Source organism: Melopsittacus undulatus, chromosome 1, assembly GCF_012275295.1.
Source record: "Melopsittacus undulatus isolate bMelUnd1 chromosome 1, bMelUnd1.mat.Z, whole genome shotgun sequence".
Lineage (NCBI taxonomy): Eukaryota > Metazoa > Chordata > Aves > Psittaciformes > Psittaculidae > Melopsittacus > Melopsittacus undulatus.
Genome location: NC_047527.1, coordinates 90,797,692 through 90,816,448, shown reverse-complemented (window position 1 = coordinate 90,816,448; position 18,757 = coordinate 90,797,692). Strand labels below are relative to the sequence as shown.

At 42.7% G+C, this 18,757-nt stretch overlaps 1 protein-coding gene across 1 annotated transcript in view; it reads right to left on the bottom strand.

Annotated features, from left to right (window-relative positions):
- ATXN1 (ataxin 1) overlaps positions 1–18,757 on the bottom strand; it is a 223,742-nt gene that overhangs the window by 153,740 nt on the left and 51,245 nt on the right. The window contains exon 4 of the mRNA XM_034063405.1: positions 5,951–6,074. The gene's annotated coding sequence lies outside the window, so the exon portion shown is untranslated. The remainder of the gene's footprint in view (positions 1–5,950; positions 6,075–18,757) is intronic.

Genomic DNA, 18,757 nt, shown 5'->3' with positions numbered 1-18,757 from the left:
AAAAAAAAAACACCCCACCACATACTGCAAATGCAGCCCAAATTGGAACAAATGTCTACAGTAGCAACAGCACAGGAAGAGCAAAATGTTATTGTACATTACTGGCATGCAGCCCGTAATTACAAAAAATACTGCAGTATTTCACAGTAACAGCGTAAAATATTATCATTTCAAACAAAGCAGCTGCAGCACCCTGCCCACAGCAACCACATTGCATAGAGCCGGGGGGGAGAGGGCAGCCGGCTGCCAAAGGACTCCCTGCTGCAGAGGGTGAGGGGCCACAGGGTCAGCAAGCCCTCAGGATGGCTTCTCCTCACACCCACGACTCTGCCAGGGCACAAAGAACAACCGTGCAGCAGCAGAGGGTTCCCACATGGTTCCAGCAGAGCCCTCTAACAGAGAGAAGCACACTGCTCGCTCTGCATTTGGCCTCTCACTGTAGTGTACCTTCTGCCAAATTGCATTTCACAGATTCATTAAAATCCTGCCCATTCCAGCTCCTCTGTGCTAACCCATGATACCCGGCCCCCTCTAACACTATCCCAACAGGTTTTAACAGTGGGCTAGCAAGGGGCTCCTGAGCATCAGCTGACATACACTGAAGCTGGAATGGCTATCATTTACCTCCACAGATGCCAAGCAGTTGCTCTCCTACCTATCAGCAAAACGAAATACAATAAGCACAGTTTATTGGCAATGCTCTTCTTGACCACTCCACCCAAAAACTGCCAGCACAGAGCAGTCACACCGGGGCAAACAGAAACACCCCAGAAGTTACAATTAAGTCCATCTGCTAACTGGCATGCACAGCACACAAATCAGTAGTCCTATATAATCATTCACAGAAATAACATCTATCACATTGGGTTTCTACACGGATCATGAAAAAAGAAAATCTAAGGAGCCACAGGTTTTTTCCAAACTTTATGCACTCAGAGAACTAGCAAGCAAAGGAAAAGAAATGCACAACACTGAACAGTGAGATTAGAAGGAAATGCTGCTCAAATGAAAGATACTTATTTCTAACTCATTTCCCTGTTTTTGGCTGGGATAGAGTTAATTTTCTTCCTAGTAGCTGGTGCAGTGCTGTGTTCTGGCTTTAGTCTGAGAATAATACTGATAACACACTGATGTTTTGGTTGTTGCTAGGGAGTGCTTACTCTTAAGTCAAGGACTTTTCAGTCTCTCATGTTCTGCCAGTGAGGAGGGGCACAAGAAGCCAGGACGGAACAGAAACAGGACACCTGACCCAAACTAGCCAAAGGGGTATTCCATACCACAGAACATCCTGCTCACTGTGTAAACTGGGGGAAGTTGGCCAGGAAATACCAGTCACTGCTTAGGGATGAGCTGGGCATTGGTCAGTGGGCGGTGTTGTGCATCACTTGTCTTTCTCAGGTTTTATTTCTCTTTCATTTTTTGTTGTTTTCCTTTTCATTACAATTATAATTATTGCTACATTTTATTTCAATCATTAAACTGTTCTTATCTCAAACCATAGGTTGCACCTTTTTTTCTGATTCTCCTCCCTATCCCCCTGGAGCAAGGGTGAGTGAGCAAACAGCTGCATGGTACTCAGTTGCCAGCTTGGTTTAAACCACAACACTCCTACTTCCTATACAGGCTGCGAATAGTACAGATTCTCTGGATGAAAGTGCAAAGCCTGAGCTTTGCCTCAGCTGTCAATGCTGCCTCAGGTATTGCACATCTCCCCACAGTCCAACAACTCAGAAATACACGAACACTTCTGGGCAGGATCTTTTAGAGATGTTCGAATCATCACAAAAACTGTTTTCATACTGTCAACCAGAAAGATGGTGCTTTTAGGAAAGAGCAAATTAACTGCCATACCTAAACACCTCTGAGCTCACCAGCATTTTTCATCCTTTCCATGCCAGCTTTTCCCTGACAAACACAAAGGAGGCTGTAGTACATATATGCAATAAACTGCAGTAATGCGTGCAGTAGACTGAAATACTGCATTCACTGGCTTATGGATTCAAAGACCGGGTGGCTGGATTTGACTCTCTGATGTATGTAACAGATGTGTAAAGTAACACATAACCAGATGCCTCTCTAGTAATATACAGCTAGAGACTGAAAAACCGTAAAAAAGTTGTGTCCAAGGGCAAAGAAGAAGTGAGAGAATAAGAGCAATGTCCCGTATCTAGCAAGGAAATAAAAGTTTAGGCATTATGAATTTCTTCTTTACATACAAGAAATAGATTTTTCTTATCTGTAATTCAGCTATGGTATTATGAGAGAGGGTTTCTAAGCAGCTGGGGAGTCCAGCCACCGTGACCTATTTTGCTCCATGCTAGGCTGATCAACCGTCTCTTGGTGTCTGTGAAACTTCAAGGTCCTACCTCCAAAACTTCCACTGTGACTCCAAAAAACTTCATCCAGAAGGGAAGTCTGACTCCTCAGAAGAAAAACTCCTCTGGACAAAAAGCATATGGCTGTGTAACAGTAATCATCACAGAGGCCCCTCTCCACCCCCTGAATTGGTGTGTCCTGGCCACAGTGGCTTGGAGAAAATAGCTGGTGTGCTTTCACAATAACTTTCTAAGGCAGATGAGAACAGCAGGTGAGAAAAGGCGAGAACGGCAGGTGAGAAAAGGCAAGAACTTGTTTAAAAGCCTCAATTTAAAACTTCTGGGTGCTCCCATTTTATGAAGTAAGTTAAAACCACTCTCAACTAGAAACTGTGTGAACCAGTGACTTCAGATCTGGATCCTGCCTTTTGCAAAGCTGCTGGTGGGCCTGGATCCAAGGCTCTGGTTCAAGCTCTTATCTACTCCATACTAAAATTACTTATACCATACGTCCTTTATAATAAATAGCCTCATGGTAAGGAAGCACAGTATTGGCATGTTTCGTATTTACATCACTCTTCTGAAAGCCAATGCACATGGTTTAAAGAAAGAACTGGAAATATTACAGTCCAAATACTTTGCCTTATGTGGTTTACAGCCAGCATAGTCAACAGCTATGTAAGCTTCACCCATTTTTACATGGTGTGTGAAGCAGGGCAAGTTCCAGGTAATGCCCACCAGGGCTGAGTAGATCAGGCACGTCGGCAGCAGTACAGGCACAGCCAGATCCCACCACAGCAATGCACTGAGCTGTGCCACTGCACTCTCCCAGCCCCCCACAGTGAAGGTCTCCATTCTCCATCACCACCACCTCCTCTTTACAAAGGCTCACACACGCTTACAGAAACAAATGAACAATTCCATTATGTGCCTGGCAGCCTGTGCATTTTCTTTCTGATTCACAACAGAGGTGCCCCATTGAAAAGATCCATATATGGGGGGAGGGGGAGGAACGACTAAAAAAAATCTAAGCGAGTCTCCAGCAAGCACACGTATTATCAAAGCCTCATTTCCACTTAACGCTAGTTGCTTTGGGAACTAATGCAGCTGACTTGAGAGGAAAACACAAACAAACAACCTCTTTTTCCATCAGCTGGGGGGGGGGGGGGGGAATCAAGCCAGGGCCATCTTTGCTGAAGAGCTCCATGAAACCAATAGTTTAAGAGAGCTGAGGAGCATGGACGGGCGACAATTTGTGACTGATCACTGCCATCTGAACATGGCACACTGACAGCTGAAAGAAGAGCAAGAAAGAAAGGCAAAACAAAACTGGCATGTGTTTAATCTGGGCAGGCTCAGTCCTCTGTATTCACTCCCAGTGAAAAACACAAGAGAGGAGAAAGTTGGTCCCTTTGGGTACTCAGCTTAGCACCCATGTAACTCCCTGGCACACACCAAAGGATCTTCTGCAGGCACACAAAAGGGGGCAATATTTATTCACATGCTGAAAAAAAAAATCAAGAAAGGGAAGGAGTAGTGCTACAACTTAATATACCTTAAAATGAGTCTTCCGCCACCAAAGAACTTGCCTTTCTTTAATACTCTGCAGATGAGCTCCTCCTGCACTCTCCGATACAAAGAAAACGAAAAAGGATTCAAGTTTTGTGACTGCAACAGAAAGCTGATCAAATTATTATAAAGACCATACAGGTGCTACAGAGATACCTGTAGCTTCCCCTGAGCTTCAACACATGCTTCCTCCAAGAGCAACAAGGAGGCAGCTGTGAAAGGAAAATCATACACATTATTCTGGTCTGACATCAATGAAAAGAATACAGGAATAAAATTATTTGGATTTATGCTCTGAAGAGCTAAGGAGGAATGCTTGCCACCAAAAGAGTCAGACAGAGAGAAAGCAAAGGTGGGCTGAGAGTGATCACATGTGGGTCACTGCAGTGCACTCCTGCCTCTCTCACCAGTTTGGACAAGACTGTCACACTATGCCTCAAACAGGGCTCACTCCAGAGAGGAAGACATTTCCCCACCTGAGCCACAGGGATGGGGAGAGAGGGGAAGGCGAGAATCAGAGCCCCTAAAGGGCACACAGCAGCCCCTAAAGGGCATACAGCAGCCCCTAAAGGGCATACAGCAGCAGTTTCAAGCAGATTTGCATCAGTACCTCATTTCACAACTACAAAAATCACCTCAAGACTCCTACCAAGATAGTCTCGTATTCCTTTTTGGACTCACAGTCCCTAGTGCAAGACCTGCACATGAAAAGGAGCTGGCTACACTGATTTGCAGAAGTTTTCAGATAAATCAGTACAAATGCCTACAGGACTATTACAATTTCCCACGCAATGGCTCTTGTCCACTAACCAGAAAGGAAATATTTAGCTCCCTGAAGTGAGCCTGTTGATTTCAAAAGAAACTTAATAGCTCTATTCCTACAAAGCAAATACAGAGCAATCACCAGGGGCCGGCTATGCTCTCGTCTCTTCTGAAACACGGTAAGCAACAAGGTCTGCAAATGCCACCAGCCAAAGCGGTTTGATATTCTGCACATTTGTGGGATTGTATCCCCTGCTTCTTCCATTTTCAGTGGGTCTTTTTGATTCTGTAGCTTTCTTACAGCAGTTTTGTCTCTTTCAGCACAGTTGTAGGGCAATACAGAGTAAATAACTTGAAATTCTTATTTAAGAAAGAGGCTGGTGATTTTAGTTTTCATTTATGCAGCATTTTCAGCGGTTAAAAGTTTTACAACTATAACATTTTCACTTTGCTAGACAAAAAAAAAAATTAGGAGGTCATTCTTTTCTAGTGAGACATGAAAACAAAAAATGACAATTAGGGGGAAAGGGTGAGCTTTTGCCTGTTACTCTTGATTACCTTTATTAAGAAAATTATTAACTCAGGAACACACAATTCCACCTCACTCAGGGAACTCTTAGTTCGGCTGCTATTCAAATATCTAAGTGCAATCTGCAACTCTCGTTATGAAATGGGACGTTATTTGCTTTCTACATTTAACTCTACTTGTTCAAAGACATGCTGATGGTGCAATTAAGGCAGATACATTATTAAAGTTGGCACAGAATTTACAGCCTCTGTTAAAAAGTTTGGTACTTCAATGAGGCGCTTAAACATAAAAATGAGGACTATATATTTAATACAAAAATATCACTTACGAATGCTATAAAATCAGATGACTCATGACATTATCACCAACAGTAAGAGAATTGTATATGCATTTTTCTGGCTGTGCATTGTGTGTTCTTCAATAGCTTTCTTCTGCACAGTTCCCATATAACACAGACTCCAAACTTGGAAAAATTTAGGCCAATGCCTAACTTTTCAGGGAGAATAGCGTCATTGATTTAAAGAGCGTTTAGCCCTTATAAATGTTAGAGTGATTGCCTGTTTGTGGGATTAGACCTCATGGGGCCCATTTTCAAAAAGATAAGTGCATTACACATTTTTGCTGCTGTTTCTGGGTTTGCCATTAAAGTTCTCTCCCTCCCTCTCCCATCTGTTTTCATTGCCTCCGACAGAAATAACACAACACTCTGGGGTAAATAATGACTAATTTAATTACAAACTAACTGTAACTTTTGCAAGACCCTCCAATAACTTACCTCGAATCATGTGAGTGTTTCAAGATGCAATTGTAAATCTTCTTTTCTCCCCTTTTCTCACAGGAGGTATTGCAGTCTTTTTTTTCTGATGTTTTGCATTAAAACACTCCCGGTACTCCAGGATCTTAAATGAAAACAAAACAAGAAACACTCAGAATGAAAATGTCATTTCAAGCCATTGGTGGGTGTCTCAGGGGAAATCCCTGACCTTTCTCCAATGTATATTTCATTATCTAAACCAAGTGTGATAACTCCTCACAGCAGAAGCAGCATGAACACTCCTCTGTGGGTTGTCCTTAAAAATAAAAAGCCCCAAAATCCCCTAAAAACAAAAACACACACACCACACCACAACCCCACTATTCTAGACCACTCAAAACCATGTTACTTTTAAAACCTGACAGATAGTATACTACAAAGTATTAATCTAAAGCACAATACAGTATATACCAGACTCCACAAATTTATGAAGGTGAAAAGAGAAGAAAGCCCAGAGATACAAATCAGAAAAAAAAAATCATTATGTAAAGTAACAAACTCTTACATGGGAGAGCAATCAGCAGTTTTATTATTATTACTACCGCTCTTGTTATCACTAATAATACGTATACAGCCAACTCCCTAAATCTTCACTGAATTACTGTAGTATTTCTGTAGTAGCAGCGTGGGGGAAGTAGTAGCTGTGCTGGAGAAACAGTGCAGCATTAGCACTACAAAACCCAGCCCGGCTGACGAGAGAGGAAGGAAGGGAGGAGGAGCGACAAAGCAAATGAGTAAGAGAAACTGGCAGGTCTGTAATACAATCAATTTTGACATTCTCCACCATCACCAAAAAAGGTCTGAATGAAGGGGTTTGAATTTTCAGCAAGTGCTGCTACCAGAAGCCTTTCTCCCCAAGACTCCATTTCACCCTCCTCCCTCTCCATACCTGCAGCAAGGCAGGCCAGCAGCTGGCTGGGTATCTAAGCCTCCAAACAAGGCTCTGTCGGCAGGAAAATCCCCTGGCTATGAGAGGCAAACACTGCCAGACAGTGCAGAGTTCGCCTTCCCTCTGAGAGCACAGTCTTGCATTTGCATGGCCCCTCTGGATTACAGGCATCCCAGTTATTTCTCTACAAACAATTTTTCGGACCAACAGCTATATTCATTCTTGCTCTGTAAAAAGGCTGAAAGACAAACTGTTCCCAGGGCTACACCTGTGCCTATCCCCACTGAAGCCAACAAACTTTCAAAACAGTGAAGAAGAGGGGATGTGACCTTGCAAGCATGTAAGCCAGATCACTTTGGTGTTCTTCCTCAGCTAGGACAGACAAACAGCACCTAATTATTTTTACACTGCTTTTAATTAAGAAACAGACAAACTATCCACAGCCTCGTGTGGCTGTATGTACTTCAGAAAATACAGCTTTTCCAAAAACATAAAGAAATTCAAAAAGTACAGCTTTCAATATCACTGTTTATTCCCACACACACACAGAGAAAACAACCCAAAACTCTGAGCAGGCCAACACATGTAAGGGGGAAAGTGGGCTTGCCTTGACACCTGCACAAAGGCTGTGCCTGCGTCACCGCTCCCCTAAGCTGCTTGCAGTACAAACAAATCCAAAATACTCCATTTAAATTACCCTGCTCCTTCACTCCACCATGCCTGTTCTCACACAGTGTTGCTGCTTTCAAGGAGCCTGCTCACACTCAACATGAGTAAAGGCTGCAACAGCTAAGCCTACAGACTTGCAGGAAGAGGACAAAGCCTTCTAAAGCTGCGACACAAATCCAGAAGGCTGGAAGTTCAAAGTGAAATAAGGACAGTCTGTCCGTGACTCATGCCACCTAGAAACCATTCTTAATTTAAGAAAGTGTTAAAAGGATTATTCTATGGAGTGTCAGCCTGCTGAATCAACTAAGTTATGCTTCTCATTTTTTTACCCAATACATATACAAGGTGGCCAGGGATTCTATTTTAAGATTAAAATCAGCATAAAATCCTCCTGTTCTCACTTACATACTTATATTTTTAATGCTCCATTTAAAGAGACATAAATGCTGTTTGAGGGACAGACATCCAGCTATCCCCCAGGCTTTTTGCACGACCTATGGGCAAATGCTATGTGACACTTCCTGAAGGGCTGAAATAGCTCTGAATGACACTTGAGCTTCTACAGGGCAACTAAAGTGTTAGAGTTTAGCTCCTAATGCACACTGTCACGTAACCTAAATATTCCTGTGCCTCAGTTTCCCCTTCCTGTACAACAAAGATAAGAGTATTCCCCCATCTCAGAGGGCTGACACAAAGAACACAACACCCATGCTGATTTAGTGGATAATCTGGTGATATGGACAAAGTTATAGATCTCTCAACTCACATGAGGCTGAAACTTGACATCCACAGAAAAAGGCCCTATAAACCAAAATGAGGAGTGAGTCATCAGCCTGGCCCTCAGAAACCATTTTGCTGGATAGCCATTTCGCTCGTACAACTCTCCTCTCTTGGGTGCTCCCAGCAAGCGTGGGGGAGACTGAATGGATTCACTGTAGTCACAAAACAGTTTTACAGCTGGTGAAAAAGGGCCTATTGTAGCCCTTCATTCTACTATCTCAAGCAGCATACATTAATTTGCTCTACAGCTTCCATTACCCATCTGATCCTTACAGAAACAGAAGTAGCAAATCAGGGTTAGACAAATGAAAAGAGATTTAACTGTGACGGAGAAAATATTCTGGTTTGCTAAAAAAAAAAAAAACAAACAACAAAAAACCCAAACCAAACAAACCAAAAAACCAAAACAACAAAAGAATCAACAACACAAAACCAAAAAAACAACAAACAAATAAAAAAACACCTTTAAACTGGTTCTGCCCTGTTTTTTTGGGGTTGGTTTGTTCATTTTGCTACATCATAACATTGTGAGCCAAATTTCACAATCAGAAAGGAGCTGCAGCCCTGCCATACGCATATGAGTTCTTCCTGCTGTCACTGTCCACTCAAGGCTTACGCTCCTCTGCATTTATGGTATTTGCTCAGTAACCTGAATGGTATCAAAACCAACTGTGACCTCTTAACACAGAACTATTCAGTCGCATGTACAAAGCCTCAGTCGACACTCAGATAAAGCTGGACTTTGCAAAAACATGTAAGTAGATTTGACAGCCCCCTTCTAAATGTCTTGATTTTCCTCCATGGTGTCTGTTGAGTCAGGGAGAAAGAACAGTCCTGAATTACACACATTCCTCCCAGCATTCAATTACTCCACTCTCCCCCTTCTGGAGAAATGAATGCAGCTTCAAACAAATTAAAGACGAATTTTGTCAGCTCTTTCATTCTTGCTGGTGCAATAAATGAGGTGGTACTCAGCTTCTCTAGCCCCCAGCAGAGGCAAATGAAGGTTCACTCTGAAGTACAAATCACCCTTCCTCTTCCCATACACACACTCCATACACAGCGTTAACCCTGACAGCTGCAAAGAAGCAGAATTTGGCCAGAGTCCCCTGAAAACAGCAGCATATCACACCTGCAGAGTGCTGTACTGCTAATCCCCAAGCATTTAATGATGGTCAATCAGCACACACCTCCCCAGAACACTGTGAGTCTGGTCAAAAAACTCACAGGGTCTTTTTTTCTGCCTCCTGGCTTCAGAGCCACAGGAATGCAGCAGGTGCTGTGCTGGTCGGCACTCAGAAGGCAGATATATTTTGCTTTTCAACAAAAGCTGAGGCAGAGAATACCCCTTGCTTTGGAACCTCAAATATCACAAGAGTAGCAGAATGATAAAATGCACCAGTGGGACCCCTCTTTTTTCCCAGCCTTCCTTCATTTCACAGCAGTACCTCTCTCAAAGGGCTGATGGAGCTGAACAGACCGAGCTGGTTTTCCATTCTAGTCAGCTTGTACATTTCCTAAGTTAACACAGTGTGGCTCTGACGAAACCTGATAAAAACCCACAGCAGTGGAAACAAAGAATCAAGTAAAGAAAGAAATGAAACCCCAGGAAAAACTGCAAATAAAGAAAGATATGATATGATCTCTGCTCATACTTTTTGATTTGGGCAGGCATGTCTACCTCCAAGCCTGGGCAACAGATGGGACTGCAGCCTCCTTTGCCAACCTCAGGCAAGCAGTTCTGGGGTGGACCTGGACAAAACCACTGTAGTACTATCACACATGACAGTACAGAGCCAAGGCCAGATCAGAGGAAATGGATTGCTAAAATATGGCCTCATTTGGGGACTAGCTATGAAAGATGGAGAAATAGCAGCACCGGGCTCCCTGCACACCTCCTGTAATCAGGACAGGAACTGTTTTCCCCACATCTCCCAAGAACAGGCCTGCTGCCCTCTCTTGGCTCTGCCTAGGATCTGGCAGGTTCAGACCCATGCTCCCACCCGGTACTGACTCTTGCCTTCTGCTTGTAAGTACAAACTCCATAAATTCCCTTTCTTTTCTAAACAGCCAAAGGGTACCTGTATTGCATGACTTCTGGAGTGAGGACTGCTGGCCCAACCTCACTGCCGCCATGCCATGACACAGCCTACTTATCATTTAAGGGTGACTGACGCAGGGCCATGCTCTCTCACCTACCCAGAGAGGTGTTAGGTGTTTCCAAGCCATAATCACCACAGCCTACCAGGCACTGACCTCAGGCCCTCCCTGGTACCTTAAGTGCCTCATTATGCCAGTGCCTGAGCAGAGTACGAAGGCCAGAGAGAGTCTTGACTGCACCACAAGTCAGCAGCCTTGTCCTGTGGCAGGAGACCCTGTCATACGGGTGCTTGTGCTCACGGAGGCACAACTGTCCTTCACTCCCAGCTTCTGAAAAACAAGAGCTATGGGCGAACAGCTGACTACCATCCACTCTCACTGCCTGAGCTGGTCTGCACAGTAACACCCTGTTGTCAAACTTCCGCGTGTTGCACATCAAAAGCAGCAGATGAACGTATCTCTCAGCTAAAGTGCAAGTACAGTTTAGGAAGAGATTTTTAAGAAAACTGCCCAGAGAAGCTGTGGCTGCCCCATCCCTGGCAATGTTCAAGGCCAGGTTGGGCCGGGCTTGGAGCAACCTGGTCTAGTGAAAGGTGTCCCTGCCCATTGCAGGGGGGTTGGAACTGGATGATCTTTAAGGCCCATTCTAGACCAACCCATTGTATGATACTGTGAAAATGAAGTAATGCATGATTTGCAACATCCAGATACATTCTGGGTTCTTCAAATGAAGGGCTCTAAAACAAAAAAGGAGGACAGGTCTTGTATTTTTTTCCTATTCCCTTCTGCTTTACTTACGCAACTCACCTACCTGCCAGCTATATGAAGTCAGATTCTGAGATATAGTTGTTTCCTGCCATGTATAGAAACAGAACAATCAGTATTCCTTATAAATTTACATATCTCCAGTGCCGCAGAGTACAGGACACCGGCAGAAACCTGTGGTGACCTTTGTTGCAGGAAACTTTGGAGGCCTGACCATAAGCTTTTTTTAGAACAGAAATTTGACTAAGCTACAACCAGCTCGGCACAACTGTAGTTTGGTCTTACTTTTTTGAGATCAGCAGGCCTATGCCAGCAGCTTGGCCACTGACTTAAATCTTCCAGGAAGAGGAAAAAAAGGCCTCTGCCTGCTGTCAGTGAGCTGGTTGGCTACAGAGCTGGTTGGCTTTTGTAGCCACATCTACTCTCTCAATCAAGGACAGATAAGACACTGAAAAAGACAAAGTTTTTGTGTAAGTCTACTAGTCCAGACTTTAAAAACAAAAGCAAAACCCACTGTACTACTGCTTCTGTCATCTCTGCTTGAACTTCCTTTTCTTCAACACAAATCGTAACATGAGCAAATACCGGATTTGGTAGTAGGCTCTCTGGGCTGACAACTGTCAGATCCAGAAAGCAGGACTGTCACATCTGCCAAACTGACTCTCACACCTACTCTCTAAGGTAACATCATGTATTTTTCAAGTCATGCTAGCAATAATATAACATTACATCTCACCATACATATGTTCCTCCTCTGCCTTAGGACACACAGCAAAAAGAGCCTACACACAGAGGATGCCCAGCCAGTATCTTACGATGAACAATAACCTCAGTTCAATGTAGTATCTGACCACCCTCTTTAACCTAAGGGCATGAACACTGTTTCCAGTGACACAAGCTCATGTCAACAAGTCAAGCACAACCTGGAGACACAGGTCATTACTGGTTAAGCATCTAATGTGCACTTGGCATTGTATAAGCTCCTTAAAAAAGTTATAATCCTCCTTTCAGTAGAAGATACCTTCTTTCTAACTTCTCAAGAGAGCCTTCCTTCTCTGAGGCCTACTCACACCAACCTTCCTCTTTCAGTAGTAACTATGAAGAAAAGGGAAGAAAGAACATTAAGAAAGAAAAATTATGAAATGTGTTTTACTAAGTGGTACAACTACAAGATTATATCACTGAAATACACCTTTTTTCCACCCCTTCATCCCACAAGGTCTCTCTCGGGCACAGCTACTTTACTGCTTTCATTCAGATTAGGGATGTAGCTTTTAAAGCAAGTCTCCAGATAATTCATCCTGCCTAGGTTTTTCGTGGCACTGTGGGGTGGTCCTGGAGTATGTGAACTGAATCTCCCTTGGAAGGAACTAAACTAGAAGCATCATGTTCTCCAGAGCAGGCAGTCAGCAGCACCAGATTGCTCAGAAGTAAAAGCAACCCTGAAATGTGCCTCTCTTATGCACCTCAGGTCCCAGCACCAAGTTTTTCACTATAGGGATATTCTCTATTTGGTTCACATTACTTACTAATGTAGGCATAATCATAAAAATAAAATATTCTCCTGTCATTCATCTTTATGCCACCAAATAAGATAATCTTATTATATTCTACTGTAATATTGCAACAGTGTAATAGTGACAACAGCAATGGCATCTTGAAGTGAGCAATGTAGAGAAGAATAGATCAAAGTAGTTTCAGCTAACCTAATTTCTGTAGTTTTACAATGAGTTCTTCTGCTCTTTATAGTATTTTCTCTTCATCTTGCACCAAAATATTAAGGAATGGTTATAAAAAAAGTCAGAAAAATCCAACTGGATAAAAAGACAGAAAAATGTACCACCTTCCCCCCACTAAACCTCATGAAAATAATAAATTTCAGACATTAGTTGTAAAAACAGCCAGCTGAAAATTTTAGGCAGTAGTGCTTTTTTAAGGTGACTATGTTGTCATCTGAGCTTATGTCAAATATCCTCTGGTATTTTTTCTCACAATGGATCTTATGTTCTCTTGCCAAATTTCATTAAAAAGACTCCAAAAATCTTGACATTTCTCATAACTGAAGTAACAAGACAATCACCACATCTGTTTTCAGTGCATGAAAGGTAAATAATCCTATGATGTGACATCTAACTTTCTCAGCTACCTTTTGCCACCCATTAAGAAATACCTGCTGAGCCTGCGGAGGTTTGCAGGCCACATGGAGGTCTGCAGGCCACTAGCTAAAATCTACCTGTCTACACAGCCCAAGATGCATATGGAAAACATTATCAGGAACAGGAAAAGGAGCTTTTCCTTGTAAGCTGTTTGCCCCTAGCAGCAACAGGAGTAACACTCGACAGTTTGACTGGAACACTTGCAAGAAACACCTGGCAGCAAATTCACAAGCAAGAGTGACATTGACCACTGTGTCGAAGACCTGGCTGAGGCCAAGTGAACTGCTTTCCTAGTGCTCAAATACTTCTTGAAAGCTTCTCCCTTCATGTGCCTGCCACTGGCCCTCCATGCAGTACACATCTCTGAGCTGACTGTGAGCAGGAAGCCCAAGTGCAGAGGAAGTATGTGCAAAATTCACAGTCTCACTTCACCACCACTGTCCATTTTCATTAATTAAATGGGGAAAGACAGCAGGGGAAGCTGGGCCCTGACATGACTGCTACCTACTTGTCCTCTATCTTCAAAGCACTGTGGAACTGTATTCATTTCCTTCAAAGATAACTGTTTCTATGTATTAAGCCAGACAGAGATATGGTTTCTAATGTGGTCAATTTTTAAGACAGCACAGCTTTGTGTCTAACTCCTCGCTTTGCATTTTTGAGTGCCATCTGAGAAGATCCTGGACCTTTAATAACAGTTCTGTGCATTTAAACTACATTCACTAGTGACTATGCACAGGACAGAAAACGTAAGTGGGCTCCAGCCTCCCAGCCCAGCTGGACAGGGCAGCACTATGTTGTATCTCTCGTATAGCCCTGGTCACATCACTCTGTCTGCCTCAGGCTCCATTTGTTGATTGCATACCATAGGAAACAGGAGTGAAGGTGCTGTTGGTTTAGAGCAGAGGGAAGCTGGAAACCTAAAATACTATATTTATTAGGGAAGTGTGGGAGAAGTAAAGAAAATAAGGATACCAAGCTGTCGTGGTTTAAACCAAGTCCACACAGCTCATTACTCACTCCCCCCCTTGCTCCCCCAACTCCCGGAGAGTTAGGAAGGAGAATCCAAAGAATGTAGCCTCCACGGGTCGAGATAAACACAGTTTAATAGCTAAGGTATAACATAAATCACTCCTGCTACTACTACTACAAATAATAATGATAAAGCCAATAACAAGTGAAGAGAATACAACACCTCACCAGCCACCGACCCATAACTCACCCCACTCTGCCCGACTGAGCACCAACCGATACCTCCTCCATCCCCCCAGAGCTCCAGCCCTTCCGGGTCTCTCCCAGTTACATCCTGGGTATGACGTGCTATGGTACGGAATACCTCTTTGGCTAGCCTGGGTCAGGTGTCCTGTCTCTCCTTCCTCCCGGCCTCCCCTCCTCCCTGGCAGAGCATGAGCTCAGAAAAGTCCTTGGGCAAACCAAACATTTGAGCAGTAACTCAAAACATACTTGCTATCAGCAACCGTTCCCAGCCCGAAAGTCAAAACACAGCACTGCACCAGCTACCAAGAAGGAGAAAAATGACTGCTACTGCTCAAACCAGGACACAAGCAATCCCATAAGGAGTAGAGTGCATTAAGGCTGGTTTCTTGTGGCTTTGCCTCTCATGGGTAGGTGACACCATGCACAGTAAAACACATTCTCTGAGCAAAGCCAGCCCTGTGTTGGGAGCACTTGCAACAGCTCACACCCCACTGTACTCTCACATCTGTGATAACACGGGAGAGCCTTTCCTTCAGAAAGGTCACCAATTGCTGTCATCATCCTATACCCAACTGCCTGTTTCACGAAACTGCTAGGAGTTCAAGGATTTTGTGATCTCAACCTGTCAAATTTAGCTGGAGTGGCCAGAGGATTCCAACATTATTGCAGAGAGACTGATAGTGTGCTCCAGAAAGAAAACAAACTAAAATATCCATCTGGCCAATGAAAAATTTTGATGAACTGGCAAAAATCAAATGGATCTGATGTTAAAACTGGGAACTGTAGTGGCAGTTCTGCAAGATTCATTAATATCAAATCCAAGCAGTCTTGCCCAGGGAGGTTTATTTTACTTATGCTGGTTGGAAACACAACTTTACTTTTACTTACTGTGAATAAGCATTCTGCTTATGAATAGTACTAGGTACATGTTCTGAGGAACTAAATTTTAATCTTTCCTCTGTTCCATTTCTTTAACACATTCCATTTACTACTGTAACTTGTTTGTGATATTACTAAATTGCAACTACAGAAAGTGGGACAACATTTTGTTCCTATGCAAGACAGGAAAAGTGTATCTGTAGATTTAGGTACAGATAACAGATTCAAAACTGCTTCAGATGACACAGGACAAGTAGGTGTCTGGGGTTTTTGGAGAGAGGTGCAATAAAGAAAGGGTTTTTCCCCTGGAGGATCAAAACAAGGTAGATAATGTCAACATCAGGAACAAAGCTAAGCTTATGGAACATTCACAATCTTGTATGCGGCTATGTACGTTTTGTTAATTTTGGTGAACACAGTTTGTAAACAGAAAAAAAAACCCAACCTCTAATTTATTTAGGATATTGTACCTCTTTGCATATACACACGTGTACTAGTGTGGGCTGCAGTGTAGTCTAATCTCTTCAGCACTAAGTCATACCTAGGTTGAAACTGCTTTCATCCTCCAAAGATTTGTCATGACAAAGCTAGCATGCAAGTTTCATTTTCTAGAACCAAGCAGTGTCAATTTTAATATTACAGTGTTTTTTCCAACATTCCTCGATCTTACACCTAGGGTTTCTCTTCGGTGTCTACAGCTAGCAACTGCAACACCACATAACTTTCCTATGATCACTGTCCTGCAGAAAATGAAAGTAACTCTTCAGCCAGTCTCTGCAGGATGGCCGAGGTTTGCAAGGAAACAAACTGCACAACTTTCTTTCAAATGGGCAAAACAGACACCGTCTTGCTTTCAGTAACTGGTGTGTTACTATAACAAAAGCCAATGATAATCACATAATTGCTTTAAAAGAAGTAGAGCAGTGTCTAAAAAGCTACAAACAAGTCTGGTACTAGATCATGGACTCACGTTTCATGTTAAAATGCACATGCCTCAACACATAGGTATATTTTTAAACGTAATATAAACTAGATTAATCAAGGTAAGGCTTTAGCAAAAATTAAAGATTTTGAAAGCTGGCAAGGACCATTATGCTCTTTTAAGACTTATGCTAATTCATAGGACAGGCCACACCATTTCAGCCTAGAATCTTCTCTGCAGGGAATCATCTTTCCATTGTATATGAGTGAGTAGCTTCGAGTTCAAAAATTTCCAGCACAGCATTTTCAGAAAAACACCCAAACTCTATCGAAAGGTTTCATCCACCCATGCATGGACTACTTTTCTAGGCCTTTTCACAGTTATTACCAGGATCTTGTAATTACCTTTAAAAACAAACTGTCCTTGATTGTGAAAGTGAACTTGCTCTCCCAAGTACCAATGAATGTGATTTCCACCAAGCATTGACAGATTTGTACTACAGAAAAATGTTTAAAACAAACTGAAAAAAAAACCTTCACTCCCATTTCAATATTTCCTTTCAGAAATGCTTTCCACGTGTCTTAAAAGCTTCCTTAAATTAATATCTGCTATTTAAAATTTGTATATTTGAAAAAAAACAGCTGATCTGCACACAAAAGCATGAGGTATTGTAATTTGTTTTATCCTTTTTGAGCACTGAAGATTACTGGCATACATGAACAAATTCATACATGAACTGGCATACATGAACAAGTGGGGATTCCCCCCACTTCAGATCCCATCAATATCACAAGCAACCCCCTGGAAGCAGGAAAAGACCTGTAACTTGGAGGGTTTCTGCATCATAAGGTTTTGCTGCAAAATCTATCTGAATAAGCCAACAGGGCTTGCTCAGGCTCCAAACTATTCATGTGCTTAACTTCAGGGGCTTCAGGAAGTAAGCAGAAGCTCAGATTTGCAAGTTAAACACCCGCACAGCCAGAACTGTAATCCAAGCCAGTCAGCAGTACCACTGTTAACTGTCTGGTGGAGTCAAACATGTCTCCTTTCCTCCCAGCTCTCCCTCTCTTTGTATTTCCAGAAGCAAGAAGGAGGATAAATAGGCCTTCTACATTAGTACTAATCACCTGTTAGTCACAGTAGTCTGAAAGGCAAACTGACACATCCACCCATTTTTAGTGTTTCCAGTATTTATATAATTATTTCTTCAGGACTGTGAAGTAGATGCCAGTTATTACTAGAATCTGGCATGCAGAAGCTCATGTATATGAGAAAACATGATCAAACAATATGCAGCACATTAAAGGAAGTTTATAACTTCATTCCTGCCCTAATACTTTGTTTTTATCTCCTGAAAATATTTACCACACCACCTGATTAGGCTGAGCTGCTTATGTATTTTGAAAATACAAATTATGCCATCAGTCATTCATTGTATGACAGTAAACTTGCAATTACAGCAACCCCGCAGGCTTGCACAGTGCACCAAGGTAGGTACAATCCAGCCCCAAGTGTCTGCACAGCATGAGACTACACAGTCCTTACTGAACTTAAAGAAAACTCAGGCAATAGAACAGCTCATGTCATGCTCCGAAGAGCAAAGCTTAGACTGGCTCTAACCCTGTGCCAGAGGGAGCTGAGCCATGTCTCCGGTTTATCTCCGCAGGCAAGGTGAGTGGGAAGTGCTCGCAGAGGAAGAAGTGACTGGCACACTTTCCCAAGTGTATAACAATGCTACCTTAAGACTGATTTCTCAGAGTTGTGCATCTATGACAAGAAGTTACTGGACCTCAGTCCTATGTTAAAACCTACTGTCATTCTTTCTCTTCCCTTTCCTACAGTTTGCTTTTGAGCTTATGCTCCTCATACAGAGCAGCACTGAAGATTTGGTCCTTTGCATGTGTGTAGAAACACACATCCAGGGTGTCACCCTTTGCTGGGAGGAGGGGGATCCAATTCTTCTGGACTGTGACAGCTCAACATGATTTGCCCTATAACCACTGAGATTGACAGGCAACTTAAGGGCCTTGAGAAATCTACTCTTTAGCTTTTACACTTATCCTCAATTTTATCTCTCCTATCACACTTAAAGCCCCTCCCTACACAAAACTGGCAAAAGTATCTGCAGCAAACTAGTAAGCAGAAAAGCAAGAAATTACAGTGTATGCATAAAATTCATGCTGCCTCGTATTTATTTCCAGTCTCATGTATCTATCATAACACAATTAAACTATTCCCCCAGTGCTAAACAGCTGGTTTCCTCTCTGTTGATGTGATATGCTATCTGGATTCACATGATACTGGATTCGCCCAAGGCTGCAACTCATTCAGCAAGCTAGCACAAATGCCATGTCCCATTTCAGATCCAAATGAGGCTTTAAAACATTAGC